Below are 14861 nucleotides of genomic sequence, written 5' to 3' on the forward strand. Positions count from 1 at the left end.
TAAACTGGCAGTTGGACATTCCACTCACAATCCAGGACGGCTGGCTCCTAACTGCTCACCTACTTGCCTGCCTGATTGCCCCTAACCACTGTGCATGCCTGCCTGATCACCCCTAACCACTCTCCTGCCTGCCTGATCGCCCCTAACCACTCTCCTGCCTGCCTGATCACCCCTAACCACTCTCCTGCCTGCCTGATCACCTCTAACCACTCGCCTACCTGCCTCATCGTCCCTAACCGCTCGCCTGCCTGCCTGATCACCCCTAACTGCTTCTGTCTCAGCCCCCACCATGGCAGCTTCATCTGGAAGGACATCTGGAATGACATCTGGAAGGTCGTTCGGCTGTCTGGTCTAATTAGTATATTATACTTTTATTATTATAGAATTATTATAGATGTTGGGTACACAGCTGGTCATTATACTATTATTCTACCTTTTCCTGGATCAGAAATACTTTGCACTATCTTTAAAAAAGATGCCTATCTCAGCATCCTCTGGTTTCTTACTTAACGATCCATGGGTCATTCTGGTGTTTATCTTTGAGTAAAAGACAAGACAGCACCGATATTTCTGTTCTACTTCAATCAAGAATATTTTACCACTGGTAGCATTACTTTTGCTATCATGAGGAGAGAGGGAGCAAATTAAAAGAATAAAAAAGCTGTCAGCCCTTCTCTGGCACTCGGAAACTACACATTAGAGCCTGCTATGGTTTGCACAAAAGAAAATATGGCAAATCTATGCTTAGCATTTTAAATTAAGCTGCCTGTCACAATTTTAAATACAGCCCCTTTTCTACACAGGAAGTAGGTATTTTTAGCAATGTCACCTTTGCTTCTCACTGTTCTTCTTTAGAAAGAGAGAACACCATGGATAAAATATTTGTTTCATACCTCACCTGTGCTTCCAGTTTTCCCATGAGCATCCAGGCATCCCAGCTGTGCACGCCAGCTCTCCCACTTCCTTACTTTCCTCTTACTGCTCCTCCCGCAGTGTCTGCTCTATCCTCAGGATGAACTGGGTCAAGGGGTGAAAGGAAAGCTCGGAAGCAGAAGAACAGGAGCACAAAAGGGGAACTTGGTCCTATTCTCTGGGCTCCTCACTGTGAGGTCACCAACATCATTGCAACTTAATGCAGAGTTGCATACCAAGCACAGTACCGCCTGGATACTCAGTCATCCTGGCCACTGCTCCTTCTTGAAATACATTTTATCTCCCCTTTTCCTTTCCACTTTCCTCCTTGGCAGGTTCCCTTCACTCTCCCTCTCTCTGGGAAATAATCTTCCACGGCTTTCAGGACCATCTTATTTTAATGATTGTCCTGATGCTGAAGCTGAACCTCTCTGGCTTGCACACTCTTGCATGAAGGCTCCTGGACATCTCTCTTCCAATGTCCACACAGGACCCTCGGGCTTAGCTCTGACCTCTACACCACCATCAGCAACACCCCATCCCCTGGGCCTCCTCAGGGGATACCAGCCCAGAGACAGTACCCCAGGGTCCGTACCCCTCTCCCTCACCTCCCAAACCCAACAGCCTCCAACTGCCACATCTCAACATTTTTCAGATGATTAATTTCCTCCTATCTCTACTATCACTTCTTTAGTTCAGACCACCCTTAATTCTTCTGTAATACTGCTACTGGCCACTGAGTACTTCCATGTGCAAAGGACTTACATACAGGGCTTGCTGAAATAATTGGGTATATTGTAAAGTGTGATTACTTTTATTTTATAGAAAGGTAACATTTTAAGGTTATTTCCTACAAAGCTAGAATGCCTTGAAGTCAGAATTTATTGAGTTTACTGATTCATTCATTCACTCAAAAAATGACTCAATAACTGTAATTTTAACTACAATTGATAGATTGTCTCTTAAAAAAGTAAATTCCTTGAATTACTACAAGAGCCATAGTAACTTTCCTAAAAATCACACTTGACCCTGTCATCCAACAAGGCAAAACTCTTCACTGGCCCCACATCACCCTCAGGATGACATGGTTCTTGAGGCTCTGAACTCCGACTTCACCTCCTCGAAGGCACATCTCATCGTCCTCAAAGCTCCTTACCCTTTGGCCTCTGTACATGTGCTCACTCACCTCCTCTAGACCCTATCAGGCCTTCTGCCTTCTCCATCATATGCTGACTCTAGGTCATCTTTCAGATCTTAGGTTGGACCGCTCCTCCCATGACCACACCCCAGGGTGTGGTAGGTGAGCTTCCCTTTTGCTCATTTAGTGCCCCAAACCCCCTACCACAGCATATGTCATTGTGGATTGCAACTGTCAAGCAGGCAATTACTTATCTCTGTGCCCTGGGTGACAGGGAGCCCCATGAGAGTAAGCACTGCTGTTCATTTTGTCCACTGTGCTATCACCAACATCTGCAGAGTGCTGGCTCTCAGTAAGTACTCAGGATATTCTCCATTATTACGAGAACGAATGAAGACGGGTGGGAGCAGAGCATGAAAGAAATCAGATGTTCCTTCCCCTAAGTGTTTGCCATCTTAACTCCCTAAAAACACTCTCAATTATTGTCGCACGCATCTCCATAGCTCGAAAAGTGCTACTGTGTCACATCACAGTAATTCCGTAACAAATAGAAAGGGGTTGTTCCGCACATTTATATATGAATTTATGTCTCTGAGAGGTTCAGTGACTTCTTTTAGTCAAGTAACAAGTAAATTCATGCCTGTGAATATGTCTCTTCTATGTGCCCATCAGATACTTAAAAAAAAAGAATGAATTGGGACACAAAGTTCTGGATTCTGGTTAACTAGACTTACAGTTGAGTGTGGGCTGGCTTCAGAGGCAGCTGCAGGTTTTGTAAGCACTGAAGCTTTTACTGTTTGGGAATATGCTCTAAGAAAAATATTATAAAGTTACAAATTCAAATTTAAGTACAAGCTTCATTAGTTTCATCTAAGTGAGATAGTACAAGAAACCAAACAAGAAAGAAGAGGATGTATATCCTAAGTAAAAATAATATCACAAGAAAGATAAGGTACAAGAAAAGGGAGGCAAGAGTAAAAGCTATTTACTAAGCAGTCAACATGGGTCCATTGTAAGGCACTGTACTAGGCCAGTGGTTGGCAAACTCATTAGTCAACAGAGCCAAATATCAACAATACAACGATTGAAATTTCTTTTGAGAGCCAAATTTTTTAAACTTAAACTATATAGGTAGGTACATTGTTAATAACTTAATTAGGGTACTCCTAAGACTTAGGAAAAGCCACACTCAAGGGGCCAAAGAGCCACATGTGGCTCGCGAGCCGCAGTTTGCCGACCACGGTACTAGGCCAAAGACACAAAGATGATTAAAGATGTGGTCCCTGCCCATTATTGCTTACCATCGAGAACTGATAGCATGCTTGCAGAGAAGAAGGATGCAGACAAGAAGGGCTTAATAAAATATTAAACATCCCCAAATGACAGTATCTAAAATAGCCCTCTATACCAGTGATGGCGAACCTTTTGAGCTCGGCGTGTCCGCATTTTGAAAAACCCTAACTTAACTCTGGTGCCGTGTCACATATAGAATTTTTTTGATATTTGCAACCATAGTAAAACAAAGATTTATATTTTTGATATTTATTTTATATATTTAAATGCCATTTAACAAAGAAATATCAACCAAAAAATGAGGTGACACGCGTGTCATAGGTTCGCCATCACTGGCAGGGGTGGGCAAACTTTTTGACTCGAGGGCCACAATGCGTTCTTAAACTGGACCGGAGGGCCGGAACAAAAGCATGGATGGAGTGTTTGTGTGAACTAATATAAATTCAAAGTAAACATCATTACATAAAAGGGTACGGTCTTTTTTTTTTTTTTTTAGTTTTATTCATTTCAAACTGGCCGGATCTGGCCCGCGGGCCGTAGTTTGCCCACGGCTGCTCTATACGCATAGTCACTGTGACCTGGTCCTGGTCCAGGGCATTCAGCACTATCGGAAACCATATTTGTTTATATGTGCATTACCTGTGCCCTGTTAAAAATACAGGGTCCGGGAGAGCAGAGGCCTGGTTTGTCTTGTTCATTGCTGTAATCCTAGCACCAAGCAAGGTGCCAGGGTCACAAGCATTCCACAAACATTTGTGGAATGAGCTAATAAAAGGAGAAAGGAATGAACCAAGAAATAGAAATTTACAAAAGTGCAAAGTAGCATGTTTGGCACACTATCATCAGTTGTCTGAAGATGGTTAAATAACTCCTGAGTCTTGCTGCCTCTCTCTACCAAGACCTGGGGAACCCTGTATTGCAACTGTAGCACCAAGGACTAGAAGCTCCCTTAGGAACCATCTTAGAATCCTAAGAAATTTAAATGTGAACTACAAGTGACCTTGGTTTTGTCTTGTAGCCTTTACATATGGCTTATGTGAGATGTGTAACCTTCTTGAATATGAGTGTAGGGGAAAAAAAAGCTAACGAATTTTATAATGTAATCTGACCATTTATCCTTTATTATCAATAAAAATAATAACATCTATAAAGAAAACAATGCCTCTAATCATTTTAAGTTTCATGAATATAAGTTAAGAATGTCATAATATCTTGAGAACATCTACAAGATCTGAATGGCTCAGTCTGATGTGATCAGCAGTCACATTATTCACAGAGCAGCCTTTCTTCACTATCTGATTTTCCCCACTTTTCTATCATCAATCATAAGAAAACTAACTCCAACTGAAGATGTATTAAGAGTCATGTATTTTTACTCAGATTCTCATTTAATACTCCTGACCTTTGTGCTACATAATTACTATCATTCCTATTTAATAGATAATAAAGCTATCCCTTAATCTTACTGCCTTTACCTTTTAAATTTTACAAAATTTCCTAGGACCACAAAAGTGGTAAGTAGTGAACCAGCCAGAATGAAACCAGGTTTTCTCAATCCAAGGTCAGGACTCATTCCTACATCAAGACTAATTCCCATAGCTAAACTTTCTCTCAAAAATTAGTACTCCTTACTCACAATGGATTATCTTTCCAGATTATATGTATACCAGACAATAGCCAGTAAGCTGAAAAGTCATTAAGATAAGATCCCTTAAAACAGCCCATCCCAAAATTTGGTTCAGGGACCACTTGTAGCCAAATGTCTTGACCCAACTCCAGGCCTATTAATTGAGAGCTGTAGATGGGCCCCTAGAAATTGCTTTTCAACAGTTCCCCAGGTGATTCTGTTGCATATGGAAATTTGAAAACCACTGTGGTTAGTTCTTTGCAAACCTCGACTATTGTTATTTAGAGATTCAAAATCTGTATTCTCATTAAGGATCATCTTTTGGATTATGGGGCTTGTGACAGAATGTCATAAGTGAGAATTTATCTTTGGAGTTTCACAATTCCTTCCAATAGGTCCCAAGGTGCAAGCAAAGTAGGTAAACAACATTACCGGCAGAAATGAGAAAACATTTACTATGGGCGCACTCTCATTACACACTGCTCCAGATGTCTTTGAATATATAGGTCTCATTTCATCCTTGAGGTTGGCATCATCATTAGCACTTCACAGCTGGGGGACCTTGTCCTAGCTGAAGGTTAGCAGATGTTTCCATCTGTATCTTCTCTAACTCACATCTTTCTTTATCCTACAAAACAGCTCCTGCCCATGAATTACCGCTATCTAGACTTCAAAAATCGAGGAAAACTTTCTAAATGTCTTGAGTAGACAAATTAGCCAATCTCTACTTTTCCAACCCTATACTTAGTCCACTAAGAGTATTCCTCTTACAGTTAAAAGTCATCACCTAACAGTACAAAATTATGGGATAAAGTAGACAAAAATCAAGAATTCTCTATAATGTAATTCCAAAAACTCTCTATTATCTCTGTATTGTGAGCAACTCTAGAAACAAGTTACATAAAAGCCAGCACTTCACAGGCCCAGCCTTAAGCGCATAGGCTCCATAACAGAAGTCTAGGAGCACCATTCTAGTTAGCACCACCTTAGGATTACAACGTTATTTTCCTCAGCTGCATAAATATAGGGAAAACAAGACTGGATTCAAGTAAACCTAAGCTCAGTAGAAACCATGTGCTTATCAGTAACATAAGCGAGTGGCCCACATCCCCAGAGAATCTGCATGAAATCTGTGAACTGATTTGTTAGCTATTGCTGAGGGCAAAGGAAGGGTTCAGAATTCAGAACATGACCAAGAGAAATGTAACTTCTATCTCTGGGAGCCCTGTACCCTCACACCTCCCAAACTACCCCAGACTCTGGAATGTCTTGACTCTGAATCCAGAGTTTAGCTCAGTCCCAGGCTGTGATATCTGCTGCCCTTTGGGGCATGCTGGGACACATGTGTGAAGCAGTGGGCAGCTGGGACCTCAAGGTCAGACGGTGCTCATGGAGGTCAGCCCTCTGTGAAGGGACTCTGCATTAAAGTTTAAATTAGGAAATATATGAGTCCAGGCTGTTTTAGTTCATTAAAACTAAGTATTCACACACAGCAGTGAGAGGTACTATCATTAGAGATTTTAATTTTGCTCAGCTGTCCTGTTTCACCACAGCCCTCGGATGTGTGTGCTAGAAGACAATGATGAAAAGTGCAGGCAGTAAGTATGGGGAGAGGGAGGGGCTGGAGGACAAGGCTTCAGATAACCATCATGGCTAAGGTCAGTGCTGTGCAGGACTGAAAGAAAAGATTCCCCATTAAAAATAACAGTGCTGACATATAGCTGCATACATGAAAAGGCTTTCCCAGGACATACTGTCACATAAAAAAGAATATGTTTATATACTAATATTTCAACTAGAGGTCAATTCATGTAAAATATTATGTACCTATCTATGCATCTATACATATACAAAATAAAGCTACTGCTATTTATAGGCACTTATGCTTAGTGTTTTGCATGTTTCATAATCATTTCATCCTCATAGCCTTGAGATTTAAGCATTATGGCCATTTTATAAATAAGCAAATAGACTCAAGGAAGTTAAGAGTCTTGACCCATGTCACATAGTTATTAAATAGTGAGCCTGGGAGCCCCACTTGGGTCTGACTCCAAGACTCACAACAATACATTATACATTCAGAGAGGTAGTTTTATGAGGATATTTGCCAAAAATATTAACAGTAGCTATCTCTAGATGATGAGATTTCTTTTTGTTTTATCGTATTATTAGAATATATTTTAGAGCACGCATGCATTATTTTTAATATCTGAAACAATGAGAATGTTTTAATTGGAAGGATAAATAAGAGTAAGAACGAAAATCTCTCCGGCTTCTGTATATCTTATCTCCTACTCCAAACAGTCCAAAGTAATATGCAATCTTCAAGCAAATATGACCACAAAAAATATGTCATGAGTTGCCAAATATCAATCACTGAAAGGAAAACCATAACATTCAATATCTGAACATTTTTGGATATCAATTAATAAAAACCATCTGTCTCCAGACTCCTATTCTTTTAATACACATCCTACCTTCTCCCCAGATATTCTTCTTCCCTACTCAACTACTTTCAATGGCTCCCCACTATAGAGGAAAATCCAAAATATCCCTTAGTCTCATATACAGAACAAAAACCTTCCATAATCAGACTCCCTTCTTAGTTTCATCTGCTACTCCCCATGGTAAAGGTTGCATTCCAGCTAAATTTAGGCCTCTTGACTTCTGGAATGACTAATATCTTTTAAAGTCCAACCATAATCCAAGGAACACAATGGAAAAGTCAAAATGGAAAATGAAGATCACTCAATAGATTTTTCCTATAAAGAGATGCACATAAAAATATAATTAATAATACATGGATTGAGCCTTGTAAATAAGCAAGGAACATTATAAAGCATTTCTGAAAAAATGTGCATAGCCAAATGACAAGTCATATTTCATACAATTCATGAAACCATTAATTGCAAGTGCTAACATATTAGGTAGCACTCTGCCAATTAAGCTATGACTTATACACTGGAGTTTTTATTTTCTAATTCTTTAAAGAATTCTTTTAGATTTATTTAGGTTTATTCTTTTTTTTGTTGTTGTTGTTAATTCTCACCTGAGGATATGTTTTCCATTGCTTTTCAGAGAGAGTAAACGAAAAGGAGGGTGAGGGAGAGAGATAAAAAAATATTGATGTGAGAAAAACACATGGATTCGTTGCCTCCTGCACATACCCCGACTGTGGGTGGGTAGCAAACCTGCAACCCAGGTATGTGCCCTGATCAGGAATTGAACCATGGCCTGCTGGTTCATAGGTCGACACTCAACCACTGAGCCACACCAACCCAGCCAATTCTCTAATTTTTGATGCACATTCCTAATCAATGAATTAAGTTGGCAGCTTTCTCTCTGCCACATGGCTGTGAGCAACTGTAAGACACATACCAATTTCAGAGATCTTAAAATGTGAAAAAAGGGTTCTTTTAAAAATAATGAAAGTTGTTAAAATAATTTTTATAACACACACACAAAATAAAACTGTTTGAAAATATAAACACTATATATCCTCCTCCTATATAATAAAAGGCTAATATGCAAATCCACCAAATGGCGGAACGACCAGTAGCTATGATGCGCACTGACCACCAGGGGGCAGATGCTCAATGCAGGAGCTGCCCCCTGGTGGTCAGTGCGCTCCCACAGGGGGAACACTGCTCAGCCAGAGAAACCCTGAGCCAGGCTCACGGCTGGTGAGCACAGAGGCAGTGGCGGGAGCCTCTCCCACCTTCGAGGCAGTGCTAAGGATGTCCCACTGCCAGCTTAGGCCCAAGGAGGGCTCCCGGACTGCGAAAGGACGCAGGCCGGATTGAAGGACTCCCCCTGCACCCCCCCCCCCACCCAGTGCATGAATCTCATGCACCGGGACCTCTAGTATAAAAATAACCAAAGAAGAGAGATCTACAACAAAATTTTGTTTTCTCTTTTTAGTTCAACATCAAGATCAATATTATCACCTAGCTCTAATCTATTTTCAGCTTTTGTCACACTCCAGTCTGATCCCTCCTCTTCTGAGTAGTCCCTCTACACTGATGTCCTCCATGGCACCAATTACAGCTGGCAGGAAAGGAAGCAGGCGGCCTGCAGAGCTCCCTTCAAAAAAGCCATTCTTTTTTCCTCTCGGTACCTGCAGCATTCTCTTCTCTGATTTGGCAAAACCTGCAGAACCTACCTAACTTGAGCTATGGACCAAGTAGCAAGCTTGTAATGGAGAGTATGGTGCCATTAAAAATAATGACTACATTCATGAGTCCAGTAATTCTCAATTTTAAAATAAAGCAGCAGTGCTTTTAAAGCCTTTTCAAATGTTTGTTTTTTTGTTTTGTTTTGTTTTTTTGTAGTGAAGGGTAAGCCACTTAAAAGCCTCATTTTTTTATTCATTTCCTTAAATATTTACTCAACACTGTGTTTAGACCTGTACTTGGTTTGGGGATGAAACTCCAAGAGAAAAAAGTTCCTACTCACATCAAGCAATCACTCCATGTAACTGAGAGAAAAACAGACGCATGAGACAGGTTAAATATCATGTTTTGTTATCTAGATCTATTATAGACCTTTCTGCTTCTTTTGCTTTTTTTTTTAAGTTTGCAAGAAAGGGCTATAAGAACAATTTATCAAAATGTCAGCAATCTAAACATTAAGTTGTCAGCTTTTGCTCTGTACTGCAAATTACGAAAGAATTAGGGGTTTGGTGCTAATAGAAGCTTGCGATTCTAAAGTGTGCAATTTAACCAGTCATCGCCAGCCAGGTCTAAAAATGCAGTTACAGAAGACATTTCAACCAAGTTTTCTGCAGTTCTGGTACCTAATTTCAACTTCTCTTTTTATGCCATTCTTCCTATTTTCCCCTTCCCTTTGCTTGGGAAATGTGTTCTGGAATAGCTACACAGTTAAATAAGAACTGCCAGAGCCCCTATACATAAAACACTCACATGAAAAAATGACAGTCATCTTACCAAAGGAGGCACAGAAAAGCCAGTGAAAGCTGCAGCTATTCTGTGGTTCTTCCTTTATGCTTCCATCACATTAAGTTCAGAAGCCAAAGCATAAAATGTGCTTCATAGTTTCAGAACTTCAGACTTCCTCTTATAATTTATTCATCACTTATCTGGATGAAAAGTGTCTGTGATCATCTTTGCACTCGAATTCTAAGTTAGAAATAAAATGCTAAATTGTGAAACATTTTACAAATAAAACAAAAAAGTAAACAGAAATAAACTACCCCAAATCACTGCAGGTATCTTCTAACCTTGTGAAATCTGTAGCTTTTTCCACTTTTTCACAATTGCCAACTGCAATCAAGTCACTTGAAAAGAAATCAGAACACTGCCTACCCAGAAAATAAACCATCATGATAAGCACTTAAAAAAGACAACACCAATAATCTAAATCAAGAATTTAGCAAGAATGCTATTTTGGTTCAAAGACTTGTAAGAAATATATTGCCCCATGCATAAAAACATATATAGATTCATTCTTGTTCGCTAAGAAAAATTTTAAATGGCCTCTAAAAAAAAAATACAGCGTTTTCATCAAAAAAGGAATCGTTAAGTATTTCTACCATTGCACCAAAAAACCCCTTCTTCCTTTATCTATGAAACACATTTTCCCATTCATTCATGTCTACCTTCCAATTCTCTAAACAATACCTTATAGCGTGGTTCAACTTGAGAAAGGCGAGTCTCATTCATTTATCAGGCAAAGTTAAAGCCAGCAAGAAGCTTCGGACCATCTGGTTTTGTCTGCCCCACCCTTGTTTCCTTTGAGCCATAGTGATGTCACAACACTGGGCAGGGCAATGACTTCACTGCTCCAGTCTTTGCTTGTGAGCACATAATTCTTTGCAGCCAAGGCAAATCAAATGACAGCAGAACCCTCCAGGAGCATCTGATGCATTCCCAACAAATTAGCACTTAGCTAGCCTTTTGAAAGAAATACATGCAGCAATGGCACCATTAAAGATCTCTCTACATGAAGTGGTGCTAAAGACAAATTGACTCATGGTTTTCAATGCAAGTCTATAATTTCTATAGTAAGTCATAACAAAGCTGACATTCAGAGGAAAACTGTGGTTGGATACTTGGAAGAGACTGTGGAAACTAAAAATGACCTAGGTAGTAGACTATTTAAAAAACCTCTCTCTGCAGTGGAGTCAAATTTTCATAGAAAAGAACCATGTACTTGTTTCCAGCCCATTCTTAGAGTTCCATTTTACTGGCGAGGATATGAATTCTAATTTGTGAATTTTAAGACTTTTTTTAAAGCACTAACTTAAAAGATAAATACTTATTTTACAGCATGTAGGAAAATCTCTTGGATAGCATGTTCTGACATATTTAACCCAACATACTTAACCCAATCCAGAAGGATTCCCAAAATAATGACAATACCATATCTCTCAGTACATGAAGGCTTGCCTCTCTTCTACCTGGGTGGTCCCTCAATACATCTGACCAAACAATTTCAAAAAGCCACTGCACATATGAAAGAGCATCTAATCAAGTAAAAAAAAAAAAAAATCCCTGATCTCCTATTGCAAAACAATTCAAAGTTGGCCAAAGTCCAAACACTGTACAAGAATAGACAAAAAAAAAAGACTTTTAATCTAAATTGCTTTTATGTAGAAGAAATCACTTAAACATTAAAGAAAAATATTTCAGAGACACTGACCTTTGACCTGTACCTACACCTAAAAGGGATTTACAAATTAAAGTGGCACTCTTCTTGTTACTGATATACCATTCAAAAAAACATGTTCTATTTTGCAAATAAATTTATTTGCCTGAAGTATAAACTTTATGCAGTAACTTGTGCATTTTATATTTCCCTTTCCTAAACCATCAGAAAATGATAATGCAAGTAAGACGGTACTTAGTATTCCGCTGTTTTATTTTTATCAATGCCTTCTGAAATTAAGTCACACTTCTCAATTTAGAATTTATTTCTTCTCACAATAGCTTTGTTACTCCAACAACAGTTTTAAAAGTTTGATGCCAAAATAACATGCTTTTTTTTTTATAGCCTTGTCTCAGCCAAGACATAAATCACCTCCCATTCCCCAGAGCTCACTCCGGCTTGGTGTTCGCCCTTTTCTTAATAGGGCATTTCTGCTTAATTTGCTGTAATTGATGTTACGTCCAGGGTTCCCAGATATAAGTGGAGTCTAATCTTTTTAGTTTCCTTAAGACTTTAAAAGTCAGTGTAAAATTTAAAAAGAGGGTTTTTAACACTTGGTGTGATGACTCTTCCACTGGGAAAGTTAACACTAGCAAGGAAAACTCCACCGCACCTGGTCGCCTCAGGGAGCCTAAAAATGGGCCCCCAAAAAGGACAGGCAGGAAATCTGCAAAAGCAATTCCACGAGGCAAATGTAAAAAAAAAAAAAAAAAAAAAAAAGCTGAAACACCAACTTAAACACGTAATGGAAGCACTGCATGAGCAGGACTGCCTGGCCCTCTCAGGATTTGTCCGCCCAGCCTCCAGGAGTAATGAATAACACATGTTTTCTTTATCATTCTATTCCGCAATAATCTCTTCCCAACTTTAACCCGGGACTTCAGCTGGAGGAGAAAAAACCCTAGAAAACTTTGGATCCCTAAATAAAAAAATATAAAAAAAAAAAACAAACGGAAAGGAAACAACGCTCCCACTGCAAAGGACCACAGTTACAATTTACTGGGTAACCACACCCACCGCATTGCAGAAGCCATGAACTTGATGGGGGAAGGGGGGGGGGGGTAAAAGGGGGAGGCGGGAAGAGGGAGGGGAAGAAGTAGAGCAAGATTAGAGGGGAAATCCGAGAAAGCAAGCCCCCGCGGTAGGAGCCGGGAAACCCCCAGGAACTGGCTGAGTCCACGACTCCAGGCGCCCGAAGCCCGGCCTCCCCACCCCCACCGGCCGCGCTCCCAGACATCTCCCCAGGCAGCTCGCAGCCCCGCGGGCGCCAGGTGAGCGTCCCGCCCCGGCCCCGGCCCCAGCCCCCGCAGGCCAGCCTCGGCCTCCCCGCGCAGGGGGGCCCCGCAGGTGCCCGGGTCAAGAGCTAAGTCTTTAGAACGCTCCATCCTCATCCCCCGTCGGCCGGGCTCTACCTCCCGCCACCGTCTGGGGGACGCTGCCCCAGTTCGAGGAAGGAGACAAGTTACATAAAAGCGCCGGCTGCTCCCGAGCGGGGATGCTTTGTGCGGAGCGCACCTTTCCCCGCGCCTGCACCCAGGACCAGCCCGCAGCCCAGCGCCTCCGGCCGGCCGGCCACCCACCCAGGGCGGCGCCGCAGTGTCGCACCCCCTGGCCCCCGCCGGCCCTGCGCAGCCCGCCTGGCCCTCGCCCCCACCCCCAGGGATAACTTAAAACATGGCGCCCCGAACGGGGGATTTCGGCAAATGGATCGAGAAACGACGCGGGAACCGAGTCGCCCTTTCCGGCGAGGGTTCCCAGGGGGAGCCCCCCGGGCCGGAGGCGGGCGCTCAGGCTCCGAGCGCCGGCCCAGCAGATGCTGCAGCGCGGCGGCGGGCGGAGCGGCGCGTCCCCGGGCACCGGGCTGGGCGCACAGGCTGGGCCCGGCGGGGGTCCCGGGGGCGGGCGGGCGAGATCCCGGGGCGGGCTCCGTGGGATCTGGGCTCCGGCGACCCGGCAGCGCGGGGGCCACGCGTCAGGGGCGCAGCCGCGCGCGCTTCGCCCCCGGCCTCCGGCTCACCCTCCGCACCTCGCCCACGGGAGACCCCCGCGGAGACCCCGGCTCCGGCGGGCAGAAAAGTTACCTTGGCTGGGCAGGAGCCGGGCGCGCGGCGGCGTGGGGACGGCTCGGCGCACGTCCTCCGGGCGGTGCGCAGGAGGCGCGGGCGTGGGGAGGAAGCCGCAGACGCGGGCTGCTTGCGCGGCTCCCCGCCCCCCTTTGCAGGGGACTCGGAGGCTCGGCGGAGCTGCGCGGGGGCACACGCCCAGCGAGCGCGCAGAGCGCACGGGCCTCCTCCCCACCCCGATTCCGGCTGCGGGGGAGGGGGCCGCCGCAGTACTTCAGGACAGTTACTTGCTAGCCACCTTCTCGTCCTGGCGTGGGGACAACGCCTCGATACGGTTGCCAATAGCGTTAGCCATTGGATGTCCACTTCGATGATCGCCAGGGCCCTCTATCCCCTTCTCAGCCCTCCCACAGGCCGGCTCTGAGCGTGGGGGAGGGTGTTCCTGACCTCAGGTGAGTTATTTATTAACTTAGGGACTGCAGTAATATTTTTTTTTCTTTTTGAAAGTAAAAAAAATTAAATAAATAAATTCAAATTGTTGGTATCTTGCACACGTGGGCCCCCAAGAAATATTAATAGAGAAGAACTGAATGAACTAAAGGTGACAGAAGAGGGTTTTCTGCGGCCGCCTCCTCCGCACATCCCACCATAAATGTTCACAGTTACAGGTGTTCTCCCAAGCTTCCCAGACTAACAAGAAGTCATTATTGAGAAGCTTTACACTGAAATGGAGAGAAGGGGGCTCACACTCTGGTTTATCTCACATCTAAGTTCTAACCAAGCAATCCAGGCGTATTTATTACAATGTTTAAGGCCCTCTGCATGTATTCCTCCCTAATCACCCTTCCAGGAGCTCACCAGTCATATAGAAAGGGAAAATGGACTCACAAGAAGATTGCATTTACTGTTGGGTGCCAAAGATGCGATGCAGATCATGATGCTGGTGGCAGAGACCAGTGGGTCTGTTCTGTCCCCGAGAGTTGGCTTGGGTTTCCAGGACAGGGAATACCGCAATAGAAAAGGAGAGGGGACATTTTTCAGATTGTATGGGAGAGAAGGTTCGAAAATTATGGTGTTACTCTGTTGCTATGGAGTTTATGGACCTGTTTTCTGTAGATGTGCTCGCTTTGAAAAAATCTTTAGCAAGAAAATGTGACTTACG

At 43.0% G+C, this 14861-nt stretch overlaps 1 protein-coding gene across 3 annotated transcripts in view; it reads right to left on the minus strand.

Moving 5' to 3' along the window:
- EPB41L3 (erythrocyte membrane protein band 4.1 like 3) overlaps window positions 1-14861 on the minus strand; it is a 220820-nt gene that overhangs the window by 125351 nt on the left and 80608 nt on the right. For 2 of the 3 annotated variants that reach the window (XM_081097416.1, XM_081097415.1), the window contains exon 1: window positions 13718-13847. The exons of the other annotated variant lie outside the window; for it this stretch is intronic. The gene's annotated coding sequence lies outside the window, so the exon portion shown is untranslated. Of the gene's footprint in view, window positions 1-13717; window positions 13848-14861 lie in introns of those variants that run through there. 3 annotated transcript variants of the gene reach the window in all.

Source organism: Myotis nattereri, assembly GCF_964212035.1.
Source record: "Myotis nattereri genome assembly, chromosome: 8".
NCBI classification, from domain to species: domain Eukaryota; kingdom Metazoa; phylum Chordata; class Mammalia; order Chiroptera; family Vespertilionidae; genus Myotis; species Myotis nattereri.